Raw genomic sequence first — 13,868 nt, forward strand, 5'->3', positions numbered from 1 at the left:
GTTCTATTTAAAGTATAAGCTTCTTCTAAAGTTTAAATCTGCCTTTGTGCCACACTGCCTCAGTCTTCACTGTCAGAAAGAAGTGTTTATCCAGGTACATTTTAGTCTACCAAGGAACAAAATGTGTAAATGCATCCTCTAAGGTAGCACACTGTCCTGAAGGTCCAACGCTGTACCTTAAAGCTCACCAGGATTCACATTCCTGGGGAAAACATGCAAATTTTAAACATAGAAAAATAGAAAAACACAAACCCTTGAGTCAAGTCAGGGATTAGAAAAGCAAGGCAACTAGAAAAAAAAGAATGGAAGACGGTGCAGTCATGCTTCCTACTTAAAGGTATTAAAACAGACCAGTAACAGAAGGGGTAATACCCCAGTGATAGTATGTTATTTTTTCCAAGAGTGCTGGCACATCCTTCCAGCTGTTGTTTCCGTGGCGATTCTGGAAATAAATGTAAGAATTAATCTTTGTTTCTGACACTCTCTTCATGCGCAGCAGGGTTCCTGAGCTATTTTCAGAGGTGTTGTGTTTTAGCATCCCTTAGGAATAACCTGAGGTCATGAGCCTTGCTTTAAACGCTCCTTTGAAACCACAGCCCTCCAGTATTAGGTCAGTGAGGCTGGTGACCAGTCTTAGGTCAAACTAGTGTCTTGATCTCCATCATGTTCTGGTCCCTAGGGTGGCAGGCTACTGTAATGAGTCATTGTCACAGTGCTGCGTTTTTTGTTTTTTTTTACTACATGGCACTGAAAAATGCTCTTTGATTCAATTCAGCAAATATACTAACTCCTATGTAATAGGATGATTTTTGTTAGGTCCTATTTAAGCCTTTAAATACAGTGCGAACACCCTCCAAAAATGTGACAAATGTTCAGAAAAATCACTGTTATTTCCAGTACAGATTTATGCCTGTTTTATTGCATTGAAACCTGAGGACCCAAAGATCACCAACATCTATTCAGGTTGTTATGTATAGTGTATACACTATACAACTGGTTGAGCTGTGTTCACAAGCCTTTTAGTTGTTGTGGCTTATCTGGCTGCTCTTCAAAAACATGTTTCATCAGAAAATTACGCGAGAATTGAAAGCACTTGAGAAATAATAATGCCATGCTGTATACTGTATAATGGTTAGACACGTGATTCTCTCTCTACCTGATCCCATTGGCTGGTGATGCTCTTGACTCACAATCAAAATATTTGCCGGGCGTCTGTAACTCGGCCTTAGCGAACGTCTTTCAGCAGTTCATACTACATGACTAAATGAGCACTGAGAGATTGCTGATTTGCCTCAGAGTAGAGGTTTTTGTCTTATTTTTGATTCACAAAAACAGTCAGTAACTAGAAAACCAGGCTAAAAACGTGTATTGTGTGAACTAGGCATAAACCTATTGATATCCTTTCAAGAACCCATGCTGACGGTACTGCTGACGGACACATGGTTAGTTGGACACTGGCTGTTGGTGCTCCTGACTCGCTGACTGGTCTAGATATTGAACCTGCTAGATATTTGCCAGGCGTCTGTAACTCGGCTTGTCGACGTGACAGTGAGGGTGTTTAGGCAGTTAATACTACACGACTGAATGAGCACTGAGTGATCGCTGATTTGCCTCAGAGTAGAGGTTTCTGTCTTATTTTAGGTAGGTAAAATTGTGTATAGTGTCAACCAGGCATTAAACTACTGATATACTCTCCTTAAACCTTACCTGCTCTGCACATTTGCAAGAACCCATGCTGAGGACACTGTATATTGGTTGGACATGTGGTTCTCTCTTTATGTGATCCCATTAGCTGTTGGTGATTTGGATTCACAGTCGCCGACTGGTCTAGATATTCAAGGGTGTCTGTAACTCGGCTTGTCGATGGCAAACATATTTCAGCAATTCACACTAAACACCTGAGTGAGCACAGAATGATCGCTGATTTGCCTCAGAGTATAGTTTTTTGTCTTATTTTTGATCCCTTGAAAACTGTCAGTTCTTTTTAAACCTTATGAAATCTGCACATTTGTCAAGAATCCATGCTGAAGATACTGTATGTTGGTTCTCTCTCTTCGTGATCCCATTGGCTGTTAGTGATTTTGATTAACAGTCGCCGACTTGTCTAGATATTCAACCTGCAAGCCTGTAACTAGGCTTGTCGACAGTTCAGTGAGGGTCTTTTAGCAGTTTATACTACACAACTGAATGAGCACTGTGTGATTGCTGATTTGCCTTGAAGTAGAGGTTTTTGCCTTATTTTGGATTTACAAAAGTGTAGTGTCAACTGGGCATAAACCTACTGATATCCTTTTGTAAAACCTTACCCACTCTATACATTTGTCAAGAACCCCTGCCGAAGATACTGTATGTTGGTTGTACACATGGTTCTCTGTCTACGTGATGCCATTGTCTGTTGGTGCTCTTGACTCACAGTCACCTCAGATTTGCCTCAGAGTAGAGGTTTTTGTCTTATTTTTGACTGGAAAAATCTTACTGGGGTAAAATCGTGCAGAGTGTCAACTAGGCATAAACCTTCTGATATCCTTTCTTAAAACCTTACCCATTCTACACATTTGTCAAGAACCCTTTTTGAATGGACAAGGGTTTTTTTTTCTGTTGGTTGATCTAAGCCCCCCGTCTCAAATACAAAAGAGAACCCCACTCCCATTCTCTTATTTTCTCTTTGTTGTCCACATACACTCTCTCATCTCTAATACCCCACTCGTCCCCAAGGGCTGGCTGGCCACTAGCTCTGGCTGACGACTCTGTTTGCCTTGCCTGGTTCACTGCTTGCCTTCGCTGGCGGAGCTCAGAGGAGCGCCAGAGGAATGTGGCATAAATCCCCTCCGTGGCCTGCGGTAGCTGCTCCGTCTTGCGAGCCTCCCTGGAGGCTCCCCCCTCCTGCCACAACAATGGATGATGCTGTTACTGCAGTAGCCCCTTTGTAGCACGGCCAAGGAGAGCAGAATTCAGGTTTCCAGGCAGGCTGGAGGCGCGGCACATGAGAAGCAGAAGGGTTCTTTCATTGTTTAACCTGTTCTCCTTGGGGTCCTGGCTGGCAGGAGGGGGATGCAGGTTTGAGAAGGTGAGGTTCAGGCAGGATTTGTGCTGCTGCCGCCGAGCTGTTTTGGGGGGTGTCCTCCTCACAGCAGGCGTGAACGTGTTGTGTAGATGTGGACGTGGATGCTACAGTGTGAGGAGGCACTGTGTTGAAAGCAGATTGTGGCAAACAGCAAAGCATAACACTCCCTTAATGTGCCATAAAATGGCAATTTAGCGAGGCACAATGCTTGCTGTAACTCTAAAAATCACATCCCATCCATACCGGTGTCTGTGCGGCGTTCAATTGCATTGTGTTGGTGAAGCAAACTACAACTTTCACACCTGTGTAAACACACTGAGAAAGAAAAAAATCAATCCATCACAAAGCTTGTGCAAAACTGGCCCAGACAGCTCTAGGTGTTACGGATGGTTTAGACATACCAGAGAGAGAAAAAGAAAAGGAGAGGGAGGAGAGGAGCGAGAGAGAGAGATTGCCTGCGGGAGGTTTCCAACGCCTAGAACTGACTTCTTCAAGCAGTGGAAGTAGCAATACAGCTCTGCTGGCAGGCTGCATCATGAATGTCATTGAGCATGTGCCGGTGAAGGTGTAGGTTTGACATTTTCTTCACACCATGGGTTTTCGCCTTAAACGCATGCACGCACACACACACACACACACACACACACACACACACACACACACAGACACATTGGTAGACACCCAGAGAGTAGGATTTCTGACTACACCACATGACCTCCACATAGCCACTATCGCGCAAAATCCGCGTACCTCTGTTTTTGCTGTTTTCACATTTTGACATGATGTGAATCTGACAGTTGTTCTTTACATCGTGTCAATCATTCATTATTTCATGATGAACGACACCAAGAAATACTCCAGAATACTCAAGAATGCCTAACAATAAAATATTTTTGCCTTCACTTACATTTAAAATAAGAAGGCATGGTAACACTTTATTGGATGGTTCTTAGTTGTATGCAAGTGAATCTCTATTGAATGTAACCTTACACCTTACCTAAACTCTATACCCTAACCTTAACCTTAACAGTTAGGTTTATGGTTAGATTTCATTTTTTTTCTTTAATATTCAGCTTACGTTGCATTTAGTAGACAGTCAGTTGAATGTTAGGTGAACATCTATGAGGCATTTGTGATGGGCCATTAGAGAAAATTGAAAGGCATTTTTGTGTTCCTACAGGAAAGTTGTTATTTTGAAAATGCATGTTTTTTATACAGTACAAGTCAAAAGTGTGGACATACATTCTCATTTGTTTATTTTTTTTTTCTTACATGTAAATCAATACTGAAATCATCCAGACCATGAGGGTAACACATAAGGAATCATCTAGAAAGCTGTTAACATGTGGTTTCTGAAGCTGGTAACCCTGATGAATTTATTCTGTGCAACAGAGGTAACTCTTGCTCTTCCTTCCCTGGGGTGACCCTGATGAGTGCCAGTTTCATCATAACAATTTAGATGGACTTTGCAACTGCATTTGAAGATACTTCTAAAGTTCTTGAATTTATTTTTGGATTGAGTGACCTTCATTTCTTAAAGTATTTTTTTCTTTACTTAGTTAAGTAGTTCTTGCAATAATATGGATTAGAATATTACTCAAATAATTGCAGCACTGAAAGCCTTTCCAGCTGACTCTACCTCATAAAGCTGACTGAGAAAATCCAGTCAGGATGTGCAAAACTGTCATCTAAGCAAGAGGTGCGACTTTGAAGAATCTAGGATATAAAACATATTCTGGTTTGTTGAACAATTTTTGTTTACTGTATAATTACATATGTTTTCCTTCATATTGTGGATGACTTTATTTTTAATGTACAATGTAGAACATTTTAAAGTAATGAAAAAAACACTGAACTTAAGGTGTGTCAAACCTTTTTTTTAAATAATTTTATTTCTAATTTTTCACATTTTCAACCCAATTTACACGGCCAATTACCCAACCCACTCATCAGGACTCCTACTATCACTAGTGATGCCCCAACACACCAGCAGGGTGAAGACTAGCACATGCCTCCTCCGGTACATGTGAAGTCAGCCTTCGCTTCTTTTCGAGCTGCTGCTGATGCAGCATTGCTGAGCAGCATCACAGCGCGCTTGGAGGAAAGCGCAGCAACTCGGTTCCGGTACATCAGCTCACAGACGCCCTGTGCTGCAGACATCACCCTAGGAGTGATGTGGGGAGAGAGCGCCATCTACCCACCCGGAGGGAGCAGGGCCAATTGTGCTCGCTCTGAGCGCCGGCAGCTTGATGGCAAAGCTGCATGTGCGGGGAGGTGTGTCAAACTTTTGAAAGGAACTGTAGTTTGGTTTTTCAAGAGAAATATTAGTAAAAAAAAATGAGTAAAACTAATGAAATGATTACAGTTACAGTGGTAATAATTATCCATATAAACTTAAGCTTTGTCAGTAGTGTAAGATGGGGAAATATTTCGAGGCAGATAGCAGTAGCAGGAGGGTGGGCATCTGGTCTAACATGGGTAGCAGGAGCAAGAGAGCAAGGCGGTCAATCTGGTAGGGGGGCAGCTTTTCTAACATGGGCAGCAGAGGAGCATGACAGGCTTCTATCTGTGTCAGGCCGGACAAGACGGCATATATTATTTCAGAGAATGTGAATATTACCAAAGTGTGGCCAAAACTCCCTTTAAGTCTAACTATTACAGTCTAACTAAAAGGAGAGAGCCAGAAGGTAACATAGACACAAGAGCAGCCTTAAGCACTGGATGACAGTACAAGCATTTAAATGTACCATCATTTCTCATGTCAGTGAAAGCATGAATATGCAGCCTTTATCTTAAAGAAAGCATTATTTACCAAAAGCTAAACAAAATAAGTTTGGCTGTTGTTTTTTTCAGCCTAGACTTTGCCCATTCATCACTGGAAGTCAACCGAAATGCTCATTTGTATAAGGGTCATTCCACCGAATTGATGCCATTTGCTTGTTGTAACTCTTCCAAATGAAACTTATTTTTTTATGTTTTGTCAACTCTGAATCTAATAACACATGTATTTCACTGTTTAAAACATGTGCTGTTAAAATCCAGGCAGCTTTACTTTTTTTCAAGGTCTCTAAACCGAAGATGGTTACAAAACTCATATGACATTTAAAAAGCATGTTTAAAAGCAAGTCCACTAATTCCTTTCATTTGCCCTCAGGAAAGTCTTTATTAAAAAAAAAATGGTTGGTTGCATGTTGAAATAATTGATATTTATGACAAAAAATCCTTCATGTTAATGGCACTCACTCCAGTTACTGAAACTCATTCCTGTTACTGGAACTCACTCCTGTTACCAGCACTCATTCCTGTTACTTTTTGTGTTTTGTGCAACAGGAATGAAAGTAACAGGAATGAGTTTTTAGCATAGAATTAGCAAAAACATGAAAAATAATTAAATGACAGCTATGCTAATAGCATGAGGACACATTCTGGTGATTTTCCTTATATGTGTATTTAAACAATAAAGAAATAATATCTAAGAATGAGTATTTAGGTAATAGAATTTAGGTAATAGGACAGAGTGTTGAGATTGAGCTCCTCAGGCATAATTACAATAAGATCAAATATACAGAAAAACTAATAAGGGAACTTAATTTTGGTTTTCCCATGAGCTTCAGAAGAACCAGCTGATGTCACTTCCTGTTGTAGATGTGATTTGTAGAATGTTCCAGATGTGGTAATGTTTTATGGTAACAGGACTGAGTGAAAACCCAGGGATACAAATAAAATGTGAATTTTTACTTAAATATTATGGATTTATTCTGAAAAAAAAATATTTTTAAAGCATAGATGGGATTTGGAGTCACACAACAATGCAAAAAAAATACATCACTAAAGGATTTTAACAATTATATTTCATGGTAAAGTTTATAGTTAGAGAGTGGGAACAGGTAACAAATGCTATTTTTTCAGTGTTGTAAGTAGTTTTTAATTACATATCTTACTTTTGCAATTAGGTCAATGAACAAGACACTATTCTTAATAAAAAAATGTATTTTACAGTTATTTTGTGTGCAGATTTATACACATAATTTCCTGGGGACAGAAATGGCATGCATTCGCTGTAATGGTCCGTATGTCATTCACTAATGACACTAACGAGCAGTCGTTTTGGATCTATTCCTTCATTTTAAGTCAAAAACCAGAAAACTGACTTGATACATCAAAGATGTGGGTTGAGGACAGAAGAAGCTTGGGTGATGTCATGAGTAACACAATCGCCAGATTAAAACAGCATTGAGAACTTGTGGGAGTGTGTTGGAAAACGTGTGGAGAAGAAAACACCACATCACTGTAGGAGGCGTGTGAAAATATGTGGGAAGCAGTTCTTTTAGACCAAAAGGGTATTTTACAAAGAGGCATTTCTCATTTAGCCCAAAAATTGAGGGTTATCTAATAGGAATGTCCCTTAGCTCTGTTCCTATTTGTGGCTTTGTGATTGAGTTACCTGGTTTAGTTATGAATTACATCTTTGTGAGATATTCTTCAAGTCTGGACCCAGTGGTCTGAATGATACTTGCTTAATTTGGTCTCAACCTAATGCTTGTACTTAATAAGAAAACCTTTTATAGTATATACACTAATATCTGCCAATGCTTTCCACGAGGTTTAGGAGTGTGTTTATCTTATTATTTTTTACCAATCTTCCAGAGGTGGATTTGTGAGGTCAGACAATGATGTTGGATGGGAAGGCCTGACCTGGTCTTCTGGTCTCCACTCATGTAAAAGGTGTTCTTTCAGGTTCTGTTCTATTGTTCATTAAGAACACCAGAATTTTGACACCTATCTCACTCATTCTCACTTCATTCTTCTCAGTCTTTGTGAAACTTGCTTTTTGCACTGGTAAAACTCAACACAGGCATGTTGGAACAGGATCCAAACTATAACTATTACTAGTTGTGAGCTTCAAATTGTCCAAAATCCTTAGTTTCTTTTATTTGAACTAAGGCTAAGAACCCATCTCCTGATAAATATCCCCACATCATAATCCCCCCTCTACAAAACTTTACTGTACACTCGGCACAATGCAGCCAGACAAGTAAAGTTCTCCTGGAGCCACCAAACCCAGATTTGTCCATCAGTTTGCCAGACAGAGAAGCGTGATTCATCACTCCACTGCTCTAGAGATCAGTGACAACATGGTTTACACTACTGCATTCAATGCTTTGCATTGCACTTTGTTATGTAAGACTTGGATGGAGCGCGTTTCTTGACCATGAAAACCTAGTTCATGAAGCTCTCTACACACTGTTATTGAGCTGATCTGATAAAGTTTGGGGGTCAGTAGGGATTCACTCTGTTGATTGACTGAGTTGAACTATATTTAAACTTATGTTTCATTATCAAGAAAGGCAACTAAATTAGAATAATATACAGTATTAAAGAGAAAAAACTGATTTTCCCAGGGAAACTCAGAAAGGGGAGAAATCAATAAAATATGGATTTTTATTGGACGGGCACAATTTTGCAAACTGAATGCAAATACATTATAAAGAATGAACAAAAAAAAGAAATTTAAAAAGATATGAATATGAGTTTTCGCTATTCTATTTTAGTGGGTTTGCTTGTTTGTATCTGTGTTGGTCTCACTTCTTCATCTATAAGTAAACTTTTCCTTTCTGACCTTCAAAATAAAACCATGTTTTATCTAAACAGCCTTTAAAACACAAACAAATTCAGAAAAATGATACAGAAAAACAAAGGCTAATGTATATTTCAGTTTGACATTTACTTTTTAAACATCCCTCCTCTGCAGAGCTGTCGTTCTATTTATGAAGACCTTGCTGTACCGAGTCGTTGTTCCGCATAAATGAAAAAAACATACCTTAATAACGTATGACATTAACACCTCTGATGAATAAAGGCGAATAACATTAATTATCTCATTGCAATAGCACCTGTCAAAAGGGTGAGATATGAACTGACATGTGAAAGCGGTATGCAAATCGATCATAAGGGGTTACCTCAGAGGGGGGCTTGGGACCTGTGTACCATGTTGTGAGGTGTTATCTTGTTAGCAAGGACAACATTTTTAGTAAAAATCTCAAACTGAAATTATTTAATAAAAATGCGCAAATGTATAAAACTAGCACATACCGTATTTTTCGTACCATAAAGTGCACTTAAAATCCTTTAATTTTTCCAAAAATTTTCAGTGTGCCTTCTAATCCGGTGCGCCTTATATATGAATTTTACCAGTCAGGTTGTAAAGAGCAATAAAGCCACTCCACTTAAGTACAGCGTAACCCTGGATAGCATGGCTGGAGCAGCATTAGCATTACCCACTAACTGCACTAAGCCTGCTGTAGCCTGCTGCTTACTCTGGCTAGCACTGCTGGAGTAGCATTAGCATTAGCTTCTAACCCTGGTAAGCTAGCTAGCTTTTTCACTGTTGTGAGGTGAGTATATTGGTCTGTAGAGCAATTACCATGTTAAAGCAAGCTATAGGGGACAGATCGATAGATAATATCACCAAAACACTCAGGGTTCCTCAGTGTAGCACAATCGGGCGGCATTAGCTGCTAGCCATGGCTAGCTATAGTGGAAATCTGCAAATCTAAGCATACAGTAAATAAACATAAGTGCCTAACTCATCCAAATAAACAGTTTTCAGGAGAGAAATCTGTGTAGATTAACATCTAGTGCTCGTTTGATTTGGAAATGTTTTTTTTTAGAATTACAGTTTTGTTTACTTAACTTTATTAAGCTTTATTAGATGAATTAGAAGGAAAATATGGCAACACCCTTGTTCCGTACTAGTGTCGCTTAATGCACCTTATAATCTGGTGCGCACTGTGCATAAAAATAGAACATAAAATACACATTTATTGATAACGCACCTTATAATCCAGTGCACTTTATTGTGAGAAAAATACGATCATTTTTTGTCATTTTTACAAAAAAATCTTAAAACAATACATTCCTTAATAGCAAAGTTGCAAACATGTTTAACTATGTTTTTAAGTAATGACAGACAAAACATATTGAGATCATGCTATAAGCAACAGAGAGAAATTTTATCGCATGAAGTAAGCACACTAACTAGTGTCAGGTAAGTGCCATTAACAATGCCAGCAATTTGGCTTTGAGCATCAGTGTCAGGTTGGGAGCAGGAAGGACATGTGGAGAGCGGACGCACTTGCGAGTGATTTTTTAAACAACAAATAAACAAACAAAAGAAACAAAAACTGAGAAACAGAGTACATGAGGATAACACAAACCAAAAGAACATATAACCTTAAAAGAACACGTACAACCACAGACGAAGAACACAGGAACAAGAAGGACTATTTATAAACACAGATAGGTACAAGAAACTGGAAACACCTGGGACCGGGTAACAAGGGGGCGGAGCCACAAACGAACAGGTGAGCAACAGGGACGGAGACACGGGATAAACACAGGGCACGTGTAGAGGAGGGAAAATAAACAGCCTCAGGCTATCTGCAATAGTGATGCTGGTGACTGGGCTTAGCGAGTAAAGCACCGGCCCTGCAAGTAGCCTTCATGCTCCAGCTAGCTACTGGATAGCTGCTGGATTTTTCGGGCAACTAGCCTATGAGCTAGCTTGGACAAATGATTTATCAGACCTTATTACTATGACTACTATGGCTAATTAGCTAGTTGCCTGATAAATTCAGCAGCATGTACTGTGTATTTCTGCTATACATACAGCATAGCTAGCTATCTAGCCAGCTAGGAGTTATATTTATAGTTTTAGGAGGAATTGTACTGGCAGTTTAATACTTGCCTACTTTCAAGAAAGTGGCCACTGTAAGACAGAGGGTCTACAACTGGAGAAAGTCCAGCACTGTTGCTACTCTCCCTAGGCGTGGTCGTCCAGTAAAGATGACTGCAAGAGCACAGCACAGAATGATCAATGAGGTGAGGAAGAATCCTAGAGTGTGAGCTAAAGACTTATAGAAATCTCTGCCACATGCTAACATTTTTGTTGACAAATCTACAATAAGGAAAATAATAAACAAGAATGGAGATCATAGGAGAACACCACGGAGGAAGCCACTGCTGTCCAAATAAAATATTGCTGCACATTTGAAGTTTGCAAAAGAGCACCTGGATGTTCTACAGCAGTACTGGCTAAATATACTTGGAACAAATAAAACAAAATTGAGTGGTTTAGAAGGAACACACAACTATGGCTAATTCGCTAGTTGCCTGATAAATTCAGCAGCATGTACTGTGTATTTCCTAGCTAGCTATACATACAGTACAGACGGCTAGCTAGCCAGCTAGGAGTTATATTTATAGTTTTAGGAGGTATTGTACTGGCAGTTTAATACTTGCCTACTTTCAAGAAAAGGCAGTAAACTGGGCTCAATTCTAGTTAATGTTACTTAAATTTATATGCAATGTCTCTACAAAATTAACACAATATTGGACTGTAGTTGCTGTTTTATTAAGCAAAGTTCACAAATGATTATTGTGGGTAACACCTTCTCGTTTTAATGAGCAAAGTTTTTCTGGGCTCAAGGGTTGTTTTTTTTACAGTGCAGAAACCTTTCTTTTTAGAGGTAAAAAGCTAAAAATCTTGATGATTTGATTTAAAACGCCAGTAGAAAAAAGCTTGTCTACTTTGGAGAGCTGCATAAATTGCCTAATTCAAGGCAATGGGTCGATAAGCTTTAGCTTTTAATAAAGCATTAACTGTTCCCCACATCCATCAGTTTAATAATTATCTTTTCTGATAGAAAAGCATCTCAACCAGAGACAATTCCCCGGCAAAAAACCCTTAATTAAATCAGCTTATAAAATCCTGATCTGAAATAATGAAGTGCTGTAATGGCTAATCTACAAATTAAATAAATCAGACTTGGAAAAAAAACACAGACAAATGGGAATTAATAAGGATTAGCTAGGGTAATAATTTAATTTTAAAAAATCCTATTGTCACCAAGCTAAAAGGCTGTGGAGTTTGTGGCACGGTGTGTCCTGCGCTAAATGGGGTCAGACGCAAACATCAGAAGCTTAGTGAAAAGCTTTCATCCACATGTTCCAATCCATAATTAGGAAAAGTAAAAGATTTGTATTTATTGTGGTTGAAACAACTGGATTATAGTTAGCTAAATGAGCTTTGGAAGCGCCAGCCACCCCTCCTCCTCACCCCCTGCTTCCCTTCTCCCTCCCCCTTGTTTATCTTACTTTGCCTTAATTGATGGCCAAATGGATGGCAGGCGAATAGAGGATATAAATAAATGGATTGATGAAAACTGAACAAGTCTACATTTGAAAGCTAATAAGTGTATACAGTTGCAAGAAAAAGTATGTGAACCCTTTGGGATTACTTGGATTTCTGCATAAATTGGTCATTAAATGTGTTCTGATCTTCATTTAGGTCACAACAATAGACAAACACAGTCTGCTTAAACTAATACCACACAAAACATTATATGTTTGCATGGTTTTATTGATCACAACATGTTAACATTCACAGTGAGGGGGGAAAGTATGTGAACCTCTAGGCTAATGACTTTTCAAAAAGCTAATTGAACCCAGGATGTGATGAGATTGTATGTGTTGGTTAAAGCTGCCCTGCCCTATTAAAACACACCAGTTTTGAGTTTGCTGTTCTTAAGAAGCATTGCTTGATGTGAATCATGTCTCGCAAAAAAGAGCTCTCAGAAGATCTACGTTCAAGAATTATTGACTTGCATGAAGCTGGAAATGGTTACAAAAGTATCACTAAAAGCCTTGATGTTCATGTGTCTAATAGAGAAAGTTCAGCACTGTTGCTACTCTCCCTAGGCATAGTCGTCCTGTAAAGATGACTGCAAGAGCACAGCGCAGAATGATCAATGAGGTGAGGAAGAATCCTAGAGTGTGAGATAAAGACTTATAGAAATCTCTGGTACATGCTAAAATTTTTGTTGACAAATCTACAATAAGGAAAACAATAAACAAGAATGGAGATCATAGGAGGACACCACAGAGGAAGCCACTGCTGTCCAAATAAAATATTGCTGCACGTTTAAAGTTTGCAAAAGAGCACCTGGATGTTCTACAGCAGTACTGGCTAAATATACTGTGGACAGATGAAACCAAAATTGAGTTGTTTGGAAGGAACACACAACGCTATGTGCGAAGAAAAAAGGCACAGCACACAATCATCAAAACCTCATCCCAACTGTGAAACATGGTGGAGGGGGCATTATGGTTTGTGGCTGCTTGGCTGCCTCACATCCTGGATGGATTGCCATCATCAACAGAAAAATTTTGATTTTTTGAAATTTTGAATGTTAAAAAAAGTTTAACAAGACATTTTGCAGGAAAACTTAAGAGCACCTGTCTGCCAACTGAAGCTCAACAGAGGATGGATGATGCAACAGGACAACGACCCAAAAGAATAGAAGTCAGTCAACAACCGAACGGCTTCAACAGAAGAAAATACGCCTTCTGGAGAGTCCTGACCTCAACCCAACTGAGATGCTTTGGCATCAAGACCTCAAGAGAGTGATCAATTCACACCAGATATCCCAAGAATATTGCTGAACTGAAACTGAAAGTTTAGAGAGAAATTATCCAAAATTCCTCCTGACTGTTATGCAGGTCTGATCTGCAACTACAGGAAACGTTTGGTTGAAGTTTTTGCTGCCAAAGAGGATCAGCCAGTTATTAAATCCAGAGATTCACATACTTCTATCCACCCTGCACTGTGAATGTTAACATGCTGTGTGGTATTTGTTTAAGTAGACTGTGTTTGTCTATTTTTGTGACTTAGATGAAGATCAGAACACATTTAATTATCAATTTATGCAGAAATCCAAGTAATCCCAAAGGGTTCACATACTTT

The sequence above is a fragment of the Astyanax mexicanus genome, chromosome 21, assembly GCF_023375975.1.
Source record: "Astyanax mexicanus isolate ESR-SI-001 chromosome 21, AstMex3_surface, whole genome shotgun sequence".
NCBI classification, from domain to species: Eukaryota; Metazoa; Chordata; class Actinopteri; order Characiformes; family Acestrorhamphidae; genus Astyanax; species Astyanax mexicanus.